Here is a 23,379-nt window from a genome sequence, read left to right on the forward strand (position 1 = left end):
AACTTAAAAAGCTGAACGTAATCAACATACATCAAAGCACTACTTTGACAAGAACTACCAGAAAATAACAACAAAGACAGCTGAGAACCATTGGCTGTTTTAGCAACTATAGCCAAAATCAACCCAGGTTTAAATATTTTCATTAAGAAAAAGCATTTTAAATCTTAGTTTTTACAGAAAAGAGAGAGCTGGAACATGAAACATGAACAGAACAGACTATAGAAAAGACTTTTTTAAAACAACAACAACAACAACAAAGGTATGATTTTACTCCTGACGTTAAAATACAATTCCAGAAAAAGAAAAGAAAGGGGGTGGGGGATACAAAACAGAATAGGATTGGTTTCAACATAGTTTGAAATCCTGCAAGTAATAAATCAATTGAGACTAGGAATGATGCACATTGCTTAAGTGTTAATAACGATGGGAAGCTGAGCTTAAGGTAGAGAGTTTATTGATTTCTCTTTTTTTGGGGGGGGGTCTTTTTCCCCTTTCTTTTTTTTTTTTTTTATTTTTATTTTATTTTTATTTTATTTTTTAGCTTCTAATCTATTTGGTTTCAATATACTCCAGACTTTGCTTGATAAGGAACGATGTCGGGAATGGGATCTGGGAAGTCGGAAGGGGGTCTGGGAGGGAGGTTCATGGGGGGGAGGGGGGAGGGTGGAAATATAGATTCAATTTTTAAAACAATGAATGCACTTGGATACTGTTGCTTTTTTTTTCTTTCTTTTTTCCTTTCCTTTAATTTTTTTTTCTTATAATTTTAGTGTAAATTACAAAACGAATAGACCAATGAATAGTAAAAATACACCGAAGTGAGGAGTAGAGGGAAAGAAGAGGGAGGAATTAAGAGGGAGTGAGAAGGGAATGTAAGGAGGGTGAGATGGTGGGAAGGGGAGAAAGGAATGGTTGAGGGGGAGGGGAAGTAGAAGAGGGGATTGTTGGAGGGGAGAAATGAAAGTTGGAGGGGTAGAAGAAAGGGTGTATGAAGGACAGAAGTGTTATGAGCTGTGTTTATTGCTTTTTTTTTAACTGCACAGTATTTAAGTGATTGTATAAAGGAAAATGAAAGTGAAATAAAAATTTGGATGATTTAAAGAAATATGTATTTCAATTAGGATCAAGGTTTATCAGGGTACTTAGTGTAGAACTTCCAGAAGAGTCTAGGAGCTCGAACATGGGATTTATCAACCCACTCAGCCTGGGTGGGGAAAAATGTTTCCAGGAGACTAGATATTGAATTTGATTCCTATGCTTATTGGAGTCCAAGACTTCTTTAATCTCAAAATGTTGCCCTCCCTCAATTAGAAGAGGGACAGGGGGTGCAAGTAGGAGCACACGAAAAGAAGTGTGCTCTGGCTTCAACAGGTTTACATGAAACACATGATAAATCCAGTTAAGATGCTTTGGTAATTCCAATTGTACAGAAACAGGATTAATGATTTAATTAATTAGGGAAAGGACTGATGTACTTCAGCCCCAGTTTCTTTGATTTCTGGATGGTTTGGAGAAACTTGGTGGATGAAAACACTCGATCTCCTACTTTGTACTTTCTTTGCTTCATGCTCTTTTTGTCAGCTTGTTTCTTGTGTGCCCGGTGAGCAGCCTCCAACACATTGCGGGTCATGGGCCAAATTTGGTGAAGTTGGTCACTGCACTTGGAGAGGGATAAAATTTGCAGTTTTTCTCGAGATAATTCAGGAATCGGTACAAAGTCCTGTCCAAACTCAACTCTAAAAGGGGTCAGGCCGGTACTGCTGTGCACAGAGTTGTTGTATGCCACTTCAGCATGTGGTAAAAGTTCAGCCCAGTTATCTTGCTGATAATTGATGAAACACCGGAGATACTGTTCCAAAACAGAATTAGTCTGTTCACAAGGGCCGTTAGTCTGAGGATGGTGGGCCTAGCTTAGCCCCTGGTGGAGCCAATTAACTTCAGAAACTCATTCCAGAAGAGCAAGGTAAACTGGACACCCCCTATCTGAAATTATGCATTCAGGTACTCCATGCAACCGGTATACATGTGAAATAAACAATTTAGCTAACGACTTAGCTGATGGGATTTTGGAACAGGGTACAAAATGAACTTGTTTGGAAAACAAGTCGGTGATATCCCAAATCACAGAATTTCCTAGACTCTCTGGCAATTCAACAATGAAGTCCATCAGGATGGGCCACACCTTGGAGAAGGCCTTAGGGCTTTCCCGGTGGGCACTTTGCAGCAGCACAAACTGGACAGCTGGCTATGTAGGACTCAATGTCTTTTTTCAATGAAGGCCACCAAAATTGCCTCTTAACCAGATGTAGAGTCTTTACAAAACCAAAATGGCCTGCCATTTGTGAATCATGGGCCTGTTGAAGAACAATAGCTTTCAGGTTAGCAGGAACATACAATTTAGCCCCTACCCAAGCCAGTCCATCCTTCATAGTACATTCATTTGAATGTTCCTTGAACCAGTCATCGGACTCAAGGCCTTCCATGAGTTTGCTATTGAAGTCTGTCGTGACTTCTAAATTCGAAATGCTTTGTCTTCTGGTAACCATCGGGGTAGCTAGACTTTTCCTTGGGATGACTGGATGAACTACACTCAGCTTAGAGCTGTTGTATTGGGGAAGCCTAGACAAAGCATCAGCCATGAAGTTCTTCCCCCCTGGGATGTATTTGAGGGTGAAATTGAACCGGTTGAAATGTTGCACCCAACACATTTGTTTAGGAGATAGCTTTCATGGGGTCTTCAATGCTTCCAAACTTTTATGATCAGTCCATACTTCAAAAGGGTATTTAGCCAAGGTGGCGCAGTGGTTAAATGCAGCACTGCAGGCTGACTGCAGGCTGACTGCTAGATCAGCAGTTCAGCGGTTCAAATCTCACCGGCTCAGGGTTGACTCAGCCTTCCATCCTTCCGAGGTGGGTAAAATGAGGACCCGGATTGTTGTTGGGGGCAATATGCTGACTCTGTAAACCGCTTAGAGAGGGCTGAAAGCCCTATGAAGCGGTATATAAGTCTACTGTTATTATTATTATTATTACACAATTGTATCACAGCGGCCAGTTGTTTCGCCGGATTTGGCATTGGTTACTAGTCGGGCCCCACCCAGGGGCCTAGGACGTCGTAACATATTTTCGTAATATGCGTGCAGATCCAAGCAGTGCGGCTTTTTGCATTTGACTGATGGTGATTTTGTCAATTTTTAACTGTTTTAAATGTAATTCCAGTGCTTTTGGAATAGCACCCAGTGTGCCAATTACCACTGGAATTACCACTGCTGGTTTGTGCCATAGTCGTTGAATTTCGATTTTTAAGTCCTGGTATCTTGCGATTTTTTCATGTTCCTTCTCGGCGACCCTGCTATCACCTGGTATTGCGATGTCTATGATTGTGACCTTATTTTTCTCAACCAGTGTGATGTCTGGTGTATTATGCGCCAGTATTTTGTCGGTTTGTATACGGAAATCCCACAAGATCTTGACCATCTGATTTTCGGTGACTTTTTCAGGCTGATGTTACCACCAGTTTTTTGCTGTTTTGATATTATAATTGTTGCACAAATTCCAATGGATCATTTGTGCTACTGAATTGTGCCGCAATTTATAATCAGTCTGCACGATTTTTTTACAGCAGCTGAGTATGTGATCAACAGTTTCATCAGCTTCTTTGCAAAGTCTGCATTTGGCATCATCAGAGGATTTTTCTATTTTGGCCTTAATGGCATTTGTGCGGATAGCTTGTTCTTGCGCAGCCAGGATTAGTGACTCTGTTTCTTTCTTTAATGTACCTGTTGTTAACCATAACCAAGTTTGTTCACTGTCCACTTTATCTTTAATTTTTTCCAGAAATTGGCCATGCAGTGCTTTGTTCTGCCAACTCTCCATTCTTGATTTTATCAGATCTTTTCTGTATTCTTGTTTCGTCTGTTGGGCCTTCAGTAGATTTTTGTTCTTTACTTCGATTAATAGATGTTCTTGATTTTCTTTTAAATAATCAGCCAGTGCATGTTTTTCTTCTTCAACTGTATGCTTCACTTGTAATAATCCTCTGCCACCTGATTTTCGGGGCAGATATAGTCTATCAGTATCACCACGTGGATGTAAACTGTAGTGCATTGTCATTAGTTTCCTGGTTTTTCGGTCCAAAAGGTCCAAATCAGCTTGTGTCCAGTTAACTATACCAGCTGTGTATCTTATAACTGGTATTGCCCAGGTATTTATGGCCTTGATTGTATTTCCACCATTCAATTTAGATTTTAAAATTTTCCTAACTCTGTTGGTGTACTCTCGCCTGACAATAGTTTTTACTTCTCCATGCTTGATGTTATCCAACTGCAGAATGCCTAAGTATTTGTAGGCTTCATTTTCTTTGCATTTAATTAATTGGCCATTGGGCATTTCAATTCCCTCACATGCAATGATTTTGCCCCTTTTTATTATACAATTGTATCACAGCGGCCAGTTGTTTCGCCGGATTTGGCATTGGTTACTAGTCGGGCCCCACCCAGGGGCCTAGGACGTCGTAACGTATTTTCATAATATGCGTGCAGATCCAAGCAGTACGGCTTTTTGCATTTGACTGATGGTGATTTTGTCAATTTTTAACTGTTTTAAATGTAATTCCAGTGCTTTTGGAATAGCACCCAGTGTGCCAATTACCACTGGAACTACCACTGCTGGTTTGTGCCATAGTCGTTGAATTTCGATTTTTAAGTCCTGGTATCTTGCGATTTTTTTATGTTCCTTCTCGGCGACCCTGCTATCACCTGGTAAGGCAATGTCTATGATTGTGACCTTATTTTTCTCAACCAGTGTGATGTCTGGTGTATTATGCGCCAGTATTTTGTCTGTTTATATACGGAAATCCCACAAGATCTTGACCATCTGATTTTTTGTGACTTTTTCAGGCTGATGTTCCCACCAGTTTGTTGCTGTTTTAATATTATAATTTTTGCACAAATTCCAATGGATCATTTGTGCTACTGAATTGTGCCGCAATTTATAATCAGTCTGCGTGATTTTTTTACAGCAGCTGAGTATGTGATCAACAGTTTCGTCAGCTTCTTTGCAAAGTCTGCATTTGGCATCATCAGAGGATTTTTCGATTTTGGCCTTAATGGCATTTGTGCGGATAGCTTGTTCTTGCGCAGCCAGGATTAGTGACTCTGTTTCTTTCTTTAATGTACCTGTTTTTAACCATAACCAAGTTTGTTCCCTGTCCACTTTATCTTTTATTTTTTCCAGAAATTGACCATGCAGTGCTTTGTTCTCCCAACTCTCCATTCTTGATTTTATCACAGCTTTTCTGTATTCTTGTTTTGTCTGTTGGGCCTTCAGTAGATTTTTGTTCTTTACTTCGATTAATAGATGTTCTTGACTTTCTTTTAAATAATCAGCCAGTGCATGTTTTTCTTCTTCAACTGTTTGCTTCACTTGTAATAATCCTCTGCCACCTGATTTTCGGGGCAGGTACAGTCTATCAGTATCACCACGTGGATGTAAACTGTAGTGCATTGTCATTAGTTTCCTGGTTTTTCGGTCCAAAAGGTCCAAATCAGCTTGTGTCCAGTTAACTATGCCAGCTGTGTATCTTATAACTGGTATTGCCCAGGTATTTATGGCTTTGATTGTATTTCCACCATTCAATTTAGATTTCAAAATTTTCCTAACTCTGTTGGTGTACTCTCGTCTGACAATAGTTTTTACTTCTCCATGCTTGATGTTATCCAACTGCAGAATGCCTAAGTATTGTAGGCTTCATATTCTTTGCATTTAATTAGTTGGCCATTGGGCATTTCAACTCCCTCAGATGCAGGGATTTTGCCCCTTTTTATGGATACAGTGGCGCATTTTTCCATGCCAAACTGCATTGAAATATCGGTGCTGAATACTCGGACTGTATTTGTCAATGATTGGATTTCTATTTCTGACTTTCCATAGAGTTTCAAATCATCCATATATAGTAAATGCGAAATTTTTTCAGCTTTTTTGGCTGTTTGGTAGCCTAATTTCATTTTTTTTAAGATTACTGATAGTGGGATCATTGCGATGATGAAGAGAAGAGGTGAAAGTGAATCACCCTGGAAAATTCCTCGCTTGATATTAACCATTCCGTAGCTCTCATTCCCTACTGCCAACTCAGTTCTCCATTGTTTCATCGCCTTTTCAGTAAAGGATGTAATATTTTTGCTAATGCCAGTTGTTTCTAAGCATTTTATGATCCAACTATGTGGCAGTGAGTCAAATGCCTTTTTGTAATCAATCCAGACCATATTCAAGTTCGTTTTTCTGTTCTTACAATTTTCTAATATCATTTTATCAATTAGAAGCTGATCTTTTGTGCCCCTGCTCCTTCTTTTGTTGCCTTTTTGCTCTACTGGCAAGATGTTGTTTGTTTCCAAATAATCCATCATGTTATCTGCAATAATGCCTGTGAGTAATTTGAAGGTTGTTGGCAAGCATGTTATTGGTCTATAGTTTTCGGGTGTTGTTCCTTTAGTTGGATCTTTCTGAATCAAGTATGTTTTTCCAGTTGTCAACCATTCATCAATTTGGCCCTTTTGTAAAATTTCATTCAGTTGCCTGGCCAATATTGCATGTAAACTGGTCAGATATTTGAGCCAGAAACCATGTAATTGGTCCTTTCCAGGTGATGTCCAATTCTTTACCTTTTTAACTCGATTTTTGATCATCTCAGTTGTTATTTCTAATACTTGCATTTGTTTGTTGCCAATGCTTTTCTCAAAGTCATGTATCCACTTTGCTTCCTTGTTGTAGTCCTTTGCATTTTCCCACAATTCTTTCCAGAATTCAACTGTGGCCTGTTTTTCTGGTTTTTCACTTTTGGTGTCACCATTCACATTAAGACTTTGATAAAAACGCCGTTGGTCTGATCGAAATTGCTGATTTTGTTTATGTTGGATGATTCGTGCCTCATATCTTTCAATTTTTCTAGCTCTTGCTGTTATCTGCTGTTTTACAATCTCTACAGCTTCATTGATGTTTCTTGTATCCAATCTATATCTCCTGATTAGCCGATCTATGATTTTGTTGTTTTTAAGCCGTTGCTCATGCATGTTCTTTAAGTTACTAGCATCTGCCCTTCATTTTTTTATTTTTTGTTCTAAACGGATTTTCCACTTTGGCTTTGATGCTTTTTCTGTTGTGTGACTAGGTACTTTAATTTTAATGCCTAGTTCATTAGTGACTATTACAGCTGCGCTGTACATTAACTGGTTTGTTTCCAAGATGGATCCCGGTTCAATTGTTGAAAACACTGCATTAACCATTTTCATGATAGGGGCCAAAATTTTCTTAGGCACAGTTTTTAGTGATGGTAAACGTTGCCTTTCCTCATTAAGCAGAAAATGCTCCATGATCTTATCCTTCAATTCTTTTTGTTTTTGAGTTAGTTCATCAGTTGGTTCAGTGATAACTGGTTCTAGTGGTGGTGGTGTTATTTCCTCACCGAGAGCTTCTTCTGGGAGTTCTACTATAATGTCTTTAGTTGTGTCTTGAATATCAGTTATTTCCGCTTGTGATATTGTTTTTTGGGTTTTGCAATTTGCCTGAATTTCCTCATGTTCAACTTCACTAAACACTTTATTCCGTATAATAAATCGCCTTTGATCTGCTAGTCGTTGTTCACTAACATTTGAATCTGGATATTGTTGTTTCCATAATTCATACATTCGCTTTAAATAGCCTCTTTTTTCTGGCTCTGAGTTGTAGTAACAGGCCATTATGGCACAGTTTTCATCTGCACTATATTTTTGTTGTTTTGTTGGCTGGTCCACTTGTAGCCCAGTTGTCAACGGATGTCCAGGGACCCCAACAACCGCCGCGGCCCTTGTTAACCCGCGCGACGACCGATGCGGTATGGAATTCTTATTTGTTTTTTTCACCATATTGTATGGGTTGGCGGTTTTTTTTTTTTTACGGGACCAGATGCCAACCTGACCCCAACCTTCCTCCTTTCTCATCCGGGCTTGGGACCGGCAACGGCGGAGTTGTTGTTGTTGTTGTTGTTGTTGTTGTTATTATTATTATTATTATTATTATTATTATTATTATTATTATTAGCCCCTTCTAGGAAATGTCACCAGGTCATCAAAGTCCACCTGACCACAAAAGCTTTGTTTTCCCATATAGCCCATAGTCTCTCCGTCTATGTCAGTTTGCGAGAGGTGTAAGTGAATGGCTGCAATTTCCCATCAGCATTCATTTGAAGTAATACTGCCCCCATCGCCACATCATTGGCATCAGCTTGAACAGTAAATGGTGTTTCCATATCTGGGTGTTTCAAAATGGGTTCAGCTGCAAAGAGTCGCTTCAATTTCTCAAACACGGCTTGACATTCCGTAGTCCAATTCAAAGGCTTACCTGGTCTGGGCTTGGTCTCCCCTTTTGACTTTAGGAGATTTGTAATGGGCAGAGCAATGCTGGTGAACGAGAGGATAAATTGACGATAAAAATTTGCAAATCCCGAAAAACTTTGTAATTGTCTGTGGGTGCGAGGAGGTGCCCACTCAGTTACAGCCTGGACTTTTGCTGCGTCCATCTCGATACCATTGTGGGAAATGTGGCAGCCCAAATAATCAATTTTTTCTTGATGAAAATTTAGACAATTAGGCGTAAAGTTCTGTGGCCTGGTGTTTCCTGAGTACTGATCATACTAACGTCACATGTTCTTCACATGTTTCCATGTAAATAAGGATGTTGTCAAGGTAGACCATCACGCCCTTGTACAGGTGTTCATGTAAAACTTCATTTATTAATTGCATGAAAACAGCCGGCGCCCCCTGTAGGCCAAATGGGAGCCTTCTGAATTGAAAACATCCAATTGGGCAGTTGAAAGCAGTTTTCCATTCATCTCCCTCCTTGATTCTGACTCTGTAGTAGGCCTCTCTTAGGGCCAATTTCGTGAAGATCTTTCCTTTATCCAATTGGGCCAGTGTTGAGGTTTAGCAGATTGGATGCGCAATTACCCTTTCTTCCAGTTGATGTGTGGGTTCCATTTACATAACCAGGGTAAGCCCAGTATGAGAGGCCATCCCCAGCGCCACAATGAAACTTAATGTTTCCTGGTGATCTCCCATCCACATGTCACAAAATGGGCAGGAGCCCCCCCAGCTATAGACCCATCTAGCTGGCAAAAAGCAATGGGGAGTTTCAAAGTTCTCAGTTTCAAACCCAGTTTTTCCATCACTTCCGGGCTAACTATGCAAACTATGTATCCCGAATCTAAAAGGGCCAGCATTTTTGCTTGGGCTCCAGTAGATGGCACTTTAAGTTCTACTGGGATGGTCATGGGGCCCAATCGGGAACTTACCAGATGGTTGTTATCAGATTCAGTTTCATTTTCCTCCAATGAGCAGGATGGTTCTTCTTCTCTTGGAATGGGAGGGAATTACGTAGCAGGTTTCACCCCTTTCATGGCAGTGACTCTTCTCTTCCAAGGTTGTTTATCTGATTTCATCTCCCCCAGCATGGGGCTTTGGGCCAATCTTGGAATGGCAATTTGCTACCCGGTGCCCCTCCTTTCCGCCACGAAAGCAGGTGATAGATCGGGGCTTGCTTGTAGACCAACTTTTCCCTCCTTTCGGAGTTCCTTGCGGGGGAGAGTTTGGAGAGGCAGCTTTCTCTTTCTCACTGTCTTCACAGTATTTGTCTCTGGCTAGATCAATTTCCACATCTGCTGCCAATTTTTACCAGCATTGCAAGTTATACCCCCCCCCCTGTGTACACAGTTCTGGTATATATCTTTGTTTAAGCCATCCATAAAACTGTCCATTAAAGTCTCTTCTGATTCCTCCTGCATATAAACGAACAACTCACGAAACTCTTGTATATAATCAGCCACTGGGTTCTTCACCTGGGTAAGGGTTTTCATTCTGGAACTGGCCTTCTGCTCCATGAGTGGATCATCAAAGTGTTTCCTCAGGGTGGCATAAACCTATTATAGTCTCTCAGTATGGGGGAGACATTGTTATGCAGGGCAACCATCCATGCCGTTGCCTTGTTCTCCCACGCCATGGTAACAACTCTTGCCTTGGCTTCTTGCATGAAATTGCAGACTTGGACCAGGAAAAATCTTAGGTCTTTTGAGTCCCCACCAAATTTCAAACCAAGCGGAGGAACTTTTGCCATCCGGCATATAATATATATAGCGTCTGAAGTAATGAGACCGGTGTTGATGTAACAGGTTTATTCAGAACGCTAACCATAACAAGAACAACAATTTGCACTCTGACAACTCTTTTATACTCCCAGCTGTCAGAACGTTAACCAATAGGAACACACCAATTCTCCTGCCTGAATGCACCCAGTTTGAAGGTTCATGTACCAATGAGTTGAAGCAGCATGTCAGATTGTAATTGGGATGCAACTGGTCATGAATTGTGCATAAATGTCGACCCATCAGCAATTCTGCTGGACTTTTCCCTGAGATGGGACAAGGTATTGTATGTTGAGAGATCAAATATGTGTTAACTCTTCGTTCCCATGACCCAGTAGTCATTTGGCTTAATGCCTCTTTTGTGGAGCGCACAGCTCATTCTGCCCTACCATTGCTAGCTGGATGGTAAGGTGCCACTAGGCCATGTCTGATATCTAAACTAGCTAAAAATGACTGGAATGTTGCAGAGGTGAGCTGAGGACCATTGTCTGATACTAAGGTGTCAGGAAGGCCATGTGTTGTGAATAAGCATTGTAGAACTCGAATTGTGGATTCAGATATTGTAGATTGCATGGAACCCAATGGGCAAAGGCGTCCACCACGATTAGGAAAGAGTGGCCATTGACTGGGCCTGCAAAATCTAAATGTAACCAGGACCACGGTCCCCTTGGTATATTCCATTCCTTAGGAGGAGTTGCTGGTGGAGCTGGCCTAGATGTCTGGCAAGGAAGGCAAGACTTAACCCAGGTTGTTATGTCAGCATCCAACTTTGGCCACCACACATACCCTCTAGCCAGAGCCTTCATTCTGGCTATGCCTGGGTGACTAATATGCAAGTGTTGCAAAATGTCAATGCGTAATGTTTTGGGAACTACTACTCTAAGCAATTATTAAGCTCTGACAGTTCAGTTCATCTTGTAAAGAAAGGTTGGAATTTGTCAGGAAGTTGGTAATTGGGCCACCCTTGACATACCCACTCTAATACTTTGGACAGAATTGGGTCTGTTTTGGAATGTGCCGTTATATCCGTTGAAAACAAGGCAGCTGCAACTCATCAATTAGTATTGCTTGCAGGAGCAGGGTCTTGGGTTAGAATTGGAAGCGGGTAGCGACTTAATGCATCCACGTGACCTAATTGTTTTCTGGGTCTGTATTCCACGTGGTAAGAATATGCCACAAGGAATTCAACCCATAGTAACATCCGTGAGGAAAGTATATTTGGGTTTGTCATCAGCTAAAATTCCCAAGAGAGGTTTGTGATCTGTTTGAAGGAGGAATTGTAGTCTATACAAATAGTGGTGAAACCACTTAATGCCTGCTATAGCTGCCAAAGCCTCCTTGTCCAATTGACTATAATTCCGTTCTGTTTTGGAGAAGGAGCTGGAAAAATAGGCGATTGGTGCCTTGCTGCCATCAGGGCACCTGTGGCTCAAAACCGCTCCTACCCCATAAAGAGAGGCATTGGTGGCTAATATCAGTGGTAAGGATTCGCTGAATTGCATTAGCACAGCTGAAGACGTCAAGAGAGATTTGCACCCATGCACCTCATGTCTGTCCCATTTCCATGCCATGGAGCTGCCCAGCAGCCTATGCAATGGTTCCGCTACGGTAGCCTTATGGGGAAGAAAAATAGCATAAAAATTGAGTAATCCTAAGAAAGCCTGCAGTTCAGCCTTGTTAGTGGGAGGCGGGGCATTTTTATGGCTTCCAATTTAGCCTGAGAGGGATGGATGCCATTAGCATCAATATGGAACCCTAAGAACTCTACAGCTGGAACCCCAAAAAGACATTTGGATTTTTTTAACTTTAACCCCTTTTCTTTAAATCGTTGAAGAACAGCCCTTAATGTTTGGAGCAATTCTCACTTGGTATTTGTCGCTATAAGCACATCGTCAAAGTAGGGTAAAATCCCAGGAATTCTGTGTAGCATCCTTTCCATAATGCTCTGGAAAATGCCAGGCGCTACACACACTCCAAATTGGAGCCTGCGGCAACAGAATACACCCCAATGTGTAACAATCGTTTGTGCATCCGCTGTTGCATTGTCTACTGTCAACTGCTGATAAACTTGAGCTAGGTCAAGCTTAGCAAAAATTTTGCCTTTGCCCAGAGAGTGCAGCAGATGCTGCATCACAGGAACCAAATAAGGGTGTGCTTGCAGGGCCTTATTGATGGTTGCCTTATAGTCAGCACAGATCCTAATGGACCCATCCAACTTAATGGGTATGACTATAGGGGTCTCCCATCTAGAATAATCAATGGGTTCTAATACTTCTTTCTTAATCAATTTGTCTAGCTTTGCGTCTACTTTAGCTTGCAATGCAAAAGGAACCCTTCTTGCCTTAAGACACATTGGCGCTATGTTTGGATCTAAATTAAAAGAAATAGGAGATCCCTTAAAGGTTCCTAAGGAATTATTAAATACCTCACAATATTCTTTGATGAGCTCCTCTAATTCCCCGGAATCCATTGTGGCATGGACTCCTGTTATTTCTAACCCCAATGCTTCGAACCAATCTAACCCTAATAAAATGGCCAAAGGTTTGGCCACTATGACCAAAGGTAGTTTCCCTTTAAATTGGCCTTTTTCTATAAAAAAATTTCCACTTCCTTTAAGAGAAATTGGATTATTTTGATAGTCTTTTAAAATGCAATGACATGCGATGATGGATTTCACGGAACCAGTGTCGATCTCCATCTCGCACTGGGCCCCTTCTATAAGGATGGTGATGTATTTCTTCTTTCGGCTACTGGTAGCTGCTGAGGCTGTGTTGATAGCTTCATTTTCTTCTCTTGTTGGTTCCATGGCAAAACAGTTGTCGATGTTTCGGAATGTCTGGCAATTGACAGGTCAGCCACTAGGACAATTGAAGTGTTTAGCAGCAGTATCAGATGAGGGCTGGGTCACCATGCACACGTAAGCCAGGTGCCCCATTTTACCACAATATCTGCACACAGCTGTCTTGAATCTGCATGTGGAGTGAAAATGATTGCCTCTGCAACTGAGATAACCTGCCTGAGGAAATTCATTGGGAGTTCTTCCCTTCTAGTGGCACTAATGTTTAAACGGCTCACTTCTTTGGATAGCCAGAGGTCTTCCTCCCCTTCCACCTCTTGATGATTTACCACAGAAGAGGCCCCAAGGGGTTTATGAAAGGATTGAAATCTTTTGATCTCATCTGCTGATCAATTTGACTGTTCGGCTGCTCTGGCTTCATCCATTGCTATAGTTAAGTTTAAGTCAAGTCTAGCCAGCAATCGCTGTTGTAATCGGGAATCTTTTACACCACAAATTAAGTGTTCTAACAAAGAGTCATCTAGGTCGGGGAATTCAAAATGGATAGCCGTGTTTCTTAAAATGACCACCTATTGGCTCACAGTCTCTGTTTCCCCTTGTATACACTGGCAGAAAGCATACCACATAGCGTAACGGGACGGTTTAGGAGCATAATGGCCCTTTAACTTTGCTATGAGAGTATCCCATGGAACCGTAAAAACGTGGGCTGCAGCGGCTAGAACTCAGGCAGTAGCAAACATCTCAGGTCTACAAGAATTAAGGAAATACCCCCATCTTCTTTCATCAGAGATCTCTTTAAAGTCATTTGTGAGCATAAAACATTCGAAACACTCAAACGATTCCCAAGATTCTTGATCAGGCATGAAAGCAGCAAACGGAATGGGAGCCACCATAATAATATAATTTCAATTAATTTAAGAATTATATTACTGATGCTATTAATTAAGAGGGACCTTTTCCATAGGATCCCATCCTCGTCGCCAAGCATAATATGTATAGCATCTGAAGTAATGAGGAGACCTGTGTTGATGCAACAGGTTTATTCAGAACGTTAAACATAACAAGAACAACAATTTGCACTTTGACAACTCTTATACTCCCAGCTGTCAGAGCGTTAACCAATAGAAAAACACCAATTCTTCTGCCTGAATGCAGCCATAAACTAGTCCAATCAACTAATGCCATGTTTGATTGATGGAAAGGGAGCATCGAACCACCCCATCAACTTTTAAAGACAGAAAGAAAAGGGAACCAAAAACCTCAAAAAGTGAAATTAAAATATAGACATACTAAAGATAATAAACTGCTAGGAGGAAGATAGATGCCTGGTGACTTTCTGACAGCTCCCACAAAGAACTGAAATCTTTAAGACACCCCCTCCTCTTAGGTTGGTCCATGGCAATCTGAAAGCTATCTTGGATCATTCCTAAGTGTTTCCATTCAAATCCAGGGAATAGCTCTGCCAAAGAACCACCTCTAGCAGCAAAATCAGCAGGTTGTCAGCAGAAACAAGAAAAGTTCCTACCATTCAGTAGCCATCTTGGGGAGCAATCAAAAATACACCAATTTATATGTATTGATGCATTTCGCTTGAGATAGCATATCACTGATCTTTGATTTAAAAGACTTATTTAATAAGAATTTAGTAATAATAAGTACAGGGGCGTAGCCCCAACCACTGCCTTCCTGCCACCTCCAGTCCAGCACAATCTCCCCACCACCCCACTGACCTGGGGACACTCCTGGCTGCAGTTGGCATTCTCCTAGTGATCCTTCCTGGCTGCACACCCAGAGTGATCACATGGTGGCAGCCCATGGGTGCTGACTGACCCATGGCGTGCCCAGATGCCCAGAGAGGAAGGATCAGCAGGAGAAAGTCAACTGCTGCTGGCATTGGGGCACAAAGAAGCAGTCGCCCAGCAGCTGCTGCATACCAATGAAGGCACCCAAGATGGCCTCATGCCTTCCTGCCACCTCAAGCCCTTGCAATCTCCCTGCCAATCCACTGACCTAAGAACACTCTGCTGGATGGCCTCTCCTTCACATCCTGTTGCCAGCTGCAGGTGTCTCCAGGCAGGTGCTGCACTCCCAGAGCGGTCACATGGCAGTGGTGAATGGGCTGCTGACAGTCCCAGGACCGGCCCTTTGCTTCTGGAGGAGACAGGAAGATGGACAGCATCCCACGACCCTCCATGACCACTTGCAGCCTCAGAACCTTGGCTGGTTGGGCAAAGGAAGTAGGTGGGCAGGGCAAGCATGGTGTGATAGGCGGTACGAGTGAGCGAGTGAGCAATGACAGGGTGGGTGGGTGGAGCAAGTGGATGGGGCAGGCCAGGGGAGGGAGCATTCGGGTATGGAGCCAAGGTGGCGCAGTGGTTAAATGCAGCACTGCAGGCTACTTCAGCTGACTGCAGTTCTGCAGTTCGGCTGTTCAAATCTCACCGGCTCAGGGTTGACTCAGCCTTTCATCCTTCCAAGGTGGGTGAAATGAGGACCCAGATTGTGGGGGCGATATGCTGACTCTGTAAACCGCTTAGAGAGGGCTGAAAGCCCTATGAAGCGGTATATAAGTCTAACTGCTATGGAGACTCCAGAAGATCAGGTAGGGGAAGGTACACTAAATTTCACAAACCAGAATACCCATACCAGAGTGTACCCACTGAAACCCACCCCTGTTGAGTATCTAAAAGGATTTAAAACTCAGGACCTCTTCCACACCTTATTGCAAATTCTACTGTTTACAAGCACCAAGGCTTCTTATTTCAATATAACATTTTAATTCATATGGCAATTTAACAAGACTATGCTCTTGAAGAAGAGCACTATATGAAGAAACATTGCCTCTATCCTATTTTGCTCCCTCATTTCCTTGCTGTGGCCCTGGATAGCCCCAAAGTTGGGATATTAATCTTCAGCTCCTAAAAACTTACTCATAATTGGCCAAATTAAGACTTACTGATTGACTGATGGATCCCTGAGTATCTAAAAGGATTTAAAGCTCAGAACCTCTTCCATACCTTATTGCCGGTCCTATTGCTTACAAGCACCGAGGGTTCTTATTTCAGTATAACATTTTAATTCATATGGCAATTAAACAAAATGTGGCTTGAAGAAGGGCACTATATGAAGAAACATTGCCTCTGCAGCTTGGGGCACATTGCTTTTCCTAGCTTTTTAGCCGCATCTCCCATCGGTTGGGGACATATGTCAGCTTCAGGCAAAGGGAAAGGTAAGTGGACCAGGGCATGGTGAGGCAGGAAAAACCCAGACCTCTCTAGAGTGACATGGGGGGGGGGAATGGAGGAGTCCCCCACACACACTGGGTATAGTCATTCCAGACACTCAATGTTTCCACATGCAAATGTGTCTAGCTGTCCAAAGCTGCATACTTCCATGGTAGCATTAGTGGGGAATTGCAGTGGTCCTTCGTTCACAGGGTACCAGTTTGACTGCAAGCACCCACATTTTGATCCAGTGACTCTGGGGCTGCAAAGATTGGACCTTTGGGCAATGACTATAGATCTTTTTGTTCATTGCCGTTGTAACTTCGTCACTGAATGACTGATTGTAAGTTGGAAATCATGGAGTTCCAATTTCAAATTTCATCTCACCCTGAAGAGCCATATAAATTATTTAAATGGATAAACATTTGAATAGTTAAGCACTATCCAGCTCATTGTACAAAGTGGTAGTTCTGCAATAAGGAAGTGCCCACTCCATTCATTCTTCCCTGAAACTCACAAACAAAAGACAAGGTCATTATTTTGAAAAGGGAAGTAAATACTAAATACAATTTCCTAAGAAATTGGCCAAGAGAGGGAAGTCGCATTTATGATCTCTGATTTAAAAGACTTATTTAATAAGAATGCAAGGTAATTTATATGTTATTTGGATGTGTTGTACAGCTTGTTTCTGGTTCAGAATCAAGGGAATGCATTACTGCTTAGCACAGAGTTTTTTTTGAAGGTGAGCATTGTCTTTGTTTTCCATTTTAATCTCGCATCCCTATGTCTTCTCATTTACTTACTGTAGAAAATCCTCTAATTCTTGCACTGAAGTTGCAAGTTGATTCGGCCATGATTCTCGTCAGAATTGGTGTGGAACAAGGATTAACCATGATACATTTAAACAATGGAAATATTGTGCCACTGAAGGTTTGACAAAGTCATGTACACGAGATAGGGCTCTTTCTGATTTTAGGAGATACAACAATAGTCTTGAAACAGTCAAATGATTCCCAATTTAGGATTATTATAGTTATTTCCATGGCTTATTGAATCAATGTGTTAGAGACTAGCACCTCATAGGATTGCCACGAGAGCCTTTGAAAAGATAGACAAAAGTTTTTATGTCTTTATAACTAGAAACATCAGAATATGCAGGTTATGGGTTTTCTCTGATAATGTATGGAAGCAAAATTCTGAAGCAGGCTACAACAGATCCTAAAGCTTGGTGCAGTGAAGGCTTCTGAACGTGCCTTGAATATGCCTTTGCCACCTTGGAAAATGTGTGGACTTCAAACCCCTCTGGGGAAATTCTGGGAAGTGAAATCCATAGTCACTAAGTGAAGAAACTTGACTTAAAAGATGAATGGCATCTTTCCCTGTGGTCCCAGGAAACTCCTCTAACCATAAAAGATGTTTTAGGGGTTTTGCTCCCCTAAATTTTTTTTGAGTAAAAAAATTACACAAAAACTGAAGTGGAGTCTAAAACCCAAGGAAATCTAAGGAAGCTTCATATGGTTTTTCCTATTTTGCTCCCTCATTTCCTTGCTGTGGCCCTGGATAGCCCCAAAATTGGGATATTAATCTTCAGCTCCTAAAAACTTACTCATAATTGGCCAAATTAAGACTTACTGATTGACTGATGGATCCCTGAGTATCTAAAAGGATTTAAAGCTCAGAACCTCTTCCATACCTTATTGCCGGTCCTATTGCTTACAAGCACCGAGGGTTCTTATTTCAGTATAACATTTTAATTCATATGGCAATTAAACAAAATGTGGCTTGAAGAAGGGCACTATATGAAGAAACATTGCCTCTGCAGCTTGGGGCACATTGCTTTTCCTAGCTTTTTAGCTGCATCTCCCATCGGTTGGGGACACATGTCAGCTTCAGGGAAAGGGAAAGGTAAGTGGACCAGGGCATGGTGAGGCAGGAAAGGCCCAGACCTCTCTAGAGTGACATGGGGGGGGGGATGGAGGAGTCCCCCCACACACTGGGTATAGTCATTCAAGACACTCAACGTTTCCACATGCAAATGTGTCTAGCTGTCCAAAGCTGCATACTTCCATGGTAGCATTAGTGGGGAATTGCAGTGGTCCTTCATTCATAGGGTACCAGTTTGACTGCAAGCACCCACATTTTGATCCAGTGACTCTGGGGCTGCAAAGATTGGACCTTTGGGCAATGACTATAGATCTTTTTGTTCATTGCCATTGTAACTTCGTCACTGAATGACTGATTGTAAGCTGGAAATCATGGAGTTCCAATTTCAAATTTCATCTCACCCTGAAGAGCCATATAAATTATTTAAATGGATGACATTTGAATAGTTAAGCACTATCCAGCTCATTGTACAAAGTGGTAGTTCTGCAATAAGGAAGTGCCCACTCCATTCATTCTTCCCTGAAACTCACAAACAAAAGACAAGGTCATTATTTTGAAAAGGGAAGTAAATACTAAATACAATCTCCTAAAATATTGGCCAAGAGGGAGAAGTCGCATTTATGATCTCTGATTTAAAAGACTTATTTAATAAGAATGCAAGGTAATTTATATGTTATTTGGATGTGTTGTACAGCTTGTTTCTGGTTCAGAATCAAGGGAATGCATTACTGTTTAGCACAGAGTTTTTTGAAGGTGAGCATTGTCTTTGTTTTCCATTTTAATCTCGCATCCCTATGTCTTCTCATTTATTTACTGTAGAAAATCCTCTAATTCTTGCACTGAAGTTACAAGCTAGATTCGGCCATGATTCTCGTCAGAATTGGTGTGGAACAAGGATTAACCATGATACATTTAAACAATGGAAATATTGTGCCACTGAAGGTTTGACAAAGTCATATACACGAGATAGGGCTCTTCCTGATTTTAGGAGATACAACAATAGTCTTGAAACAGTCAAATGATTCCCATTTTAGGGTTAATTAATTATTTTCATGGCTTATTGAATCAGTGTGTTAGAGACTAGCATGTCATAGGATTGCCATGAGAGCCTTTGAAAAGATAGACAAAAGTTTTTATGCCTTTATAACTAGGAACATCAGAATATGCAGGTCATGGGTTTTCTCTGATAACCTAGGTCTGCAAAAAAATTTTTTTTTCAGAGCTGTTTTGGTTATTCCATGTAATCTTTATGTTTTTTGGTCTGCTGAATCTGAAAATGACCATCCAATGACCTCCAGGTCATAGGACATCACGTTTCCTGACAATTTAGATAACTATGTTAAATAAGACAATGCCTCAAAATAAATGGAAATAAACATAAAATTAAAGTTTTATTACAATATTTTCATGAAAATCCTTTTAGGTTGGAAATCAGGTAATTCCAAGTTCAAATTTCATCTCACCCTGAAGAGCCATATAAATTATTTAAATAGATAAACATTTGAATAGTTAAACATTATCCATTTCATTTTACAAGGTGATAATTCTGCAATAAGGAAGTGCCCACCCCATTCATTCTCCTCTCAAACTCACAAACAAAAGACAAGGTCATTATTTTGAAAAGGAAATAAATAGTACAGCTTTCTTAAGAAATTGGCCAAGAAGGAAAGTTCACGTTTATGCAGATCCTGTAAATACTCTGAACCAATATACCCTTTCTTGTAGTTGACTGTGAAATTGGCAAGAAGCCCTCAGCTATACGTTTGTCATCATCTCCTCTTTTTGTTTTCATTATTACTTTTCAACATCTTTCCTTTACATTTCCAATGCTCCTAATATTTTATGGCATATAGCTGCATGGAATGAACAATTACTTCTTTTCCACAGCTGCATTTCAACTGGCTATGTGGCTGATTTAGAAACCAGGAGACCATAAGTTCTAGTCCTCCCTTAGATATGAAAGTCAAGTAGGAGTCTTTGGACCAGTTATTCTCTTCCAGCCACATTGACTCCACAGTGTTGCTATTATGGAGAAAACAGGATATGGGAGAACTAGGTATGTAGGCCATGCTGAATTCCACAACATCAAAATGGATATACTCAATTTCCTTGACAACAATATATCATAAACCCTTGAATGTCATTGCCTTTTTTTGGTGTGTATATCTGGGTATTTTATTTCACAATCCAATAGACAGTCATTTCATTTTCTGGAGGTTTCCCACCCAAACATAACCTGATCCTACTTTGCTTGCAGACAAGGTTGGCCAAGTAATTGCCACTGCTTAAATAAATAGCTCAAGGAAATTAAGTAGCAACTGTTAAAATGGTGACTCTGTTGAGTTGTGAATCAGATATCTTAGAAAGTAAACTACTGATAAACTAATAACACCACTAGAAGTTTTTTTTCATGATGCCTTTCCAGCATTTACAGTCAGCACCCTAAAATGACATACACTGGGACTTCAGTGTACATTGAATGCATTGTTTACCTTTTTTGAAAACAAGAACTGACATCAAATTAAAACTTGAAGTTATGTGACATAATATATTACTAAAAGAGTTTATATGTTTTAATGTTTTCTTTTGTGTTTACAATATGGAGGGAATTCTGGTGGACAATCTTTTGTGTTGCCCTTTAAGTAAAAAGGCTGTGTGTTTTACTCTTGCATCAATAAAGATGATAAAGGGGGGGAAATTCATTAATGCAGTTGGATTTTGCCAAACTGTGCAGCAGATTAGTTTAAAACTTTGTTCTTCAACCAGAATTTAGAGATACAGCGAACTTTCCTCCTTAGTTATTTCTATCACTTCTGCTATCTTAGCTATTAAGAAAATTAGATTTAATACTCAAACTGCGGTTGGCTTACAAGAGCCATTAAGCAGAACTCCAAGTTAATTTTCCTGAGCTGAATAACTGAAGGAAATTAAAAACTGTAAATAGCAATAGCAATTAGACTTATATACCGCTTCATAGGGCTTTCAGCCCTCTCTAAGCGGTTTACAGAGTCAGCATATTGCCCCCAACAACAATCCGGGTCCTCATTTTACCCACCTCGGAAGGATGGAAGGCTGAGTCAACCCTGAGCCAGTGAGATTTGAACAGCTGAACTGCTGAACTGCAGTCAGCTGAAGTAGCCTGCAGTGCTGCATTTAACCACTGCGCCACCTCGGCTCAATAGCCGAGTACTAGTATGTAATAGCCAAAAGTAGTATGTAAATATTCTAGCCATTATATTATTGCAGTGCTTCAATCTTTTCACAGAGATTAGGGTATTAAGCTGGAAACACCTAAAAAGGGATCTTTTCCTTTAAAGCTACTTATTCTGTATGCATTGGCCTGCATTCTAATGCTTTAATTTTGTTAAGTTTTCCAAAGTGCATGTATGTTCAGAAAGACCCATCCACAATAAACTATTGGTAGTTACATTTTTGGCGTACAGGAGAATTGTCTGTATGTCAAAGACTAGCATCTCATTGATTAGGCATGAAAGCCTTTGAAAAGACAAATGTTTTGACATAACTATAGCTACAAAATCAGAAAATGCAGGTCAGAGGTTGCTTCTGATACTTTTGGAAGTAAATTCTGAAGCAGAGTAGAAAAGATCTTAAAAGTTATTGGACATTAGTGCTGGTAAAGGCTTCTGAAGATGCCCTAAACAGCCAAGAAAACAACAAAGTCTTTCCCTGACAAGGATCCATGAAAACTACAGAATTCTTAGTGCTAGTCAGCTCTACAACTTCAATGAAGTTTCCCCAGTCTGCCAAGAAGCCCCTATCTCTTCCAATGTTCTCCATCTTTATTTGCACACTAGGCTCCCTGTCTTCTTCTGCCTCCCAAAATTTGCCCAAATTCATGTTCATTGTATCAGACATCGATCTAACTATTTCATCCTCTGCTGTAGTGGTGGGTTTCAATTTTTTTACTACCTATTCTGTGGGTTTGGTCTATTTTGTGGGTGTGGTTTGGCAGTCATGTGATTGGGTGGGTGTGGCCAATGTGGTGAAACTCATTTAACAGCACTCTTGCTTAGCAACTAAAATTTTGGGCACAATTGTGGTCATAAGTCCTTCCTTCCTTCCTTCCTTCCTTCCTTCCTTCCTTCCTTCCTTCCTTCCTTCCTTCCTTCCTTCCTTCCTTCCTTCCTTCCTTCCTTCTCTTTCTTTTTCTCTTTCTCTTTCAATCTTTCTCTTTCTCTTTCTCTTTTTTTCTCTCTCCCTATTTTAAATTAACAGAACCTTTCTAGATTTGTGTGAGTTAAACTGCTGTGCTAATTTATTAGTCTTTAGTGGTACACATCTCACAAAGTTATTAGGGCATAAGGAAATGCAGTGCTTTGGCTCAAAAATGTGCTTTAGAATAAGGAAGAAGCTGCAGATTTCCCTGGGATTCTAGGAAAATGCACATCTGAGGTTAAATAGGTGTAATGATATGCAGTCAGAAATCTGAGGCCTGCTCTGAAACACCTTTTAGCACTGCCTATCTTTACCAGGATAGTGAGCAAGCTGACACACAGAAACATCACTGGCCATGCGTTCATCAAGGACTCATGCACAAGGAAAAACACAGTATTTCCCTCAAAATACCCTGGGGGCTTTGATAACTCTTTAGGATTGTAGGACCTGAACTTTAGATTATTAAATTATTCCTTTGCCAGGAGGCTTAGCAAAACACACATCAAGTGAACCGCTAGTAAAACCAGCAGCAACCACTTCTGATGTAACCATTCAAACATATTTATTTTATTTAATTGCATAAATATATTTTTAACAACTCCTTGAGGCTCCTGCTTCTTGTTCTCCTTGGTGAGGTTGTGCATAGTGTGTGCAGAAGAGTGAAGTGTGTGGGTCAGAGGGAGATCCACACCCTCTCCACTCATGGAGACCCGGCTTTGTAACCAAAGCATCCACAGTTATAGGATGGGAGACCACCAGGAGAGGTCAGGAGGGGGAGATAAGGAGATGGCAAAAGGGCAGCAAGGCTGTTGATGGCAAAATACTAAGACAGGACTTTCCTTCTCTTCCTTCCTTCCTTCCTTCCTTCCTTCCTTCCTTCCTTCCTTCCTTCCTTCCTTCCTTCCTTCCTTCCTTCCTTCCTTCTTCTTCTTTTCCATTCCCCACTCATTCCCATTTCTCCTTTCCTCCCCTTTCCTTCTTTTTCCTTCCCTGCTCTCTTCCCAGCTTTCTTTCTTTTTCTTTCTTTTTTCTCATTCCCTTTCTCCTTTCCTGCCCTTTTTGGATGCTCAAACGCAAAAGGGGAAATACTTCTCTTTTTGTTTTGTTTTACTTTTAGTTTATTTTGTTAG

At 40.9% G+C, this 23,379-nt stretch overlaps 1 protein-coding gene across 1 annotated transcript in view; it reads right to left on the reverse strand.

Annotated features, from left to right (window-relative positions):
- The window catches only part of LOC148046047 (epididymal sperm-binding protein 1-like), a 75,060-nt gene that overhangs the window by 24,126 nt on the left and 27,555 nt on the right, over positions 1-23,379 (reverse strand). The gene's annotated exons all lie outside the window — the stretch shown is intronic.

This window comes from Thamnophis sirtalis, unplaced genomic scaffold, assembly GCF_051295495.1.
Source record: "Thamnophis sirtalis isolate CommonGarterSnake01/CBP01778 unplaced genomic scaffold, rThaSir2_p1.2 scaffold_4, whole genome shotgun sequence".
NCBI lineage: Eukaryota > Metazoa > Chordata > Lepidosauria > Squamata > Natricidae > Thamnophis > Thamnophis sirtalis.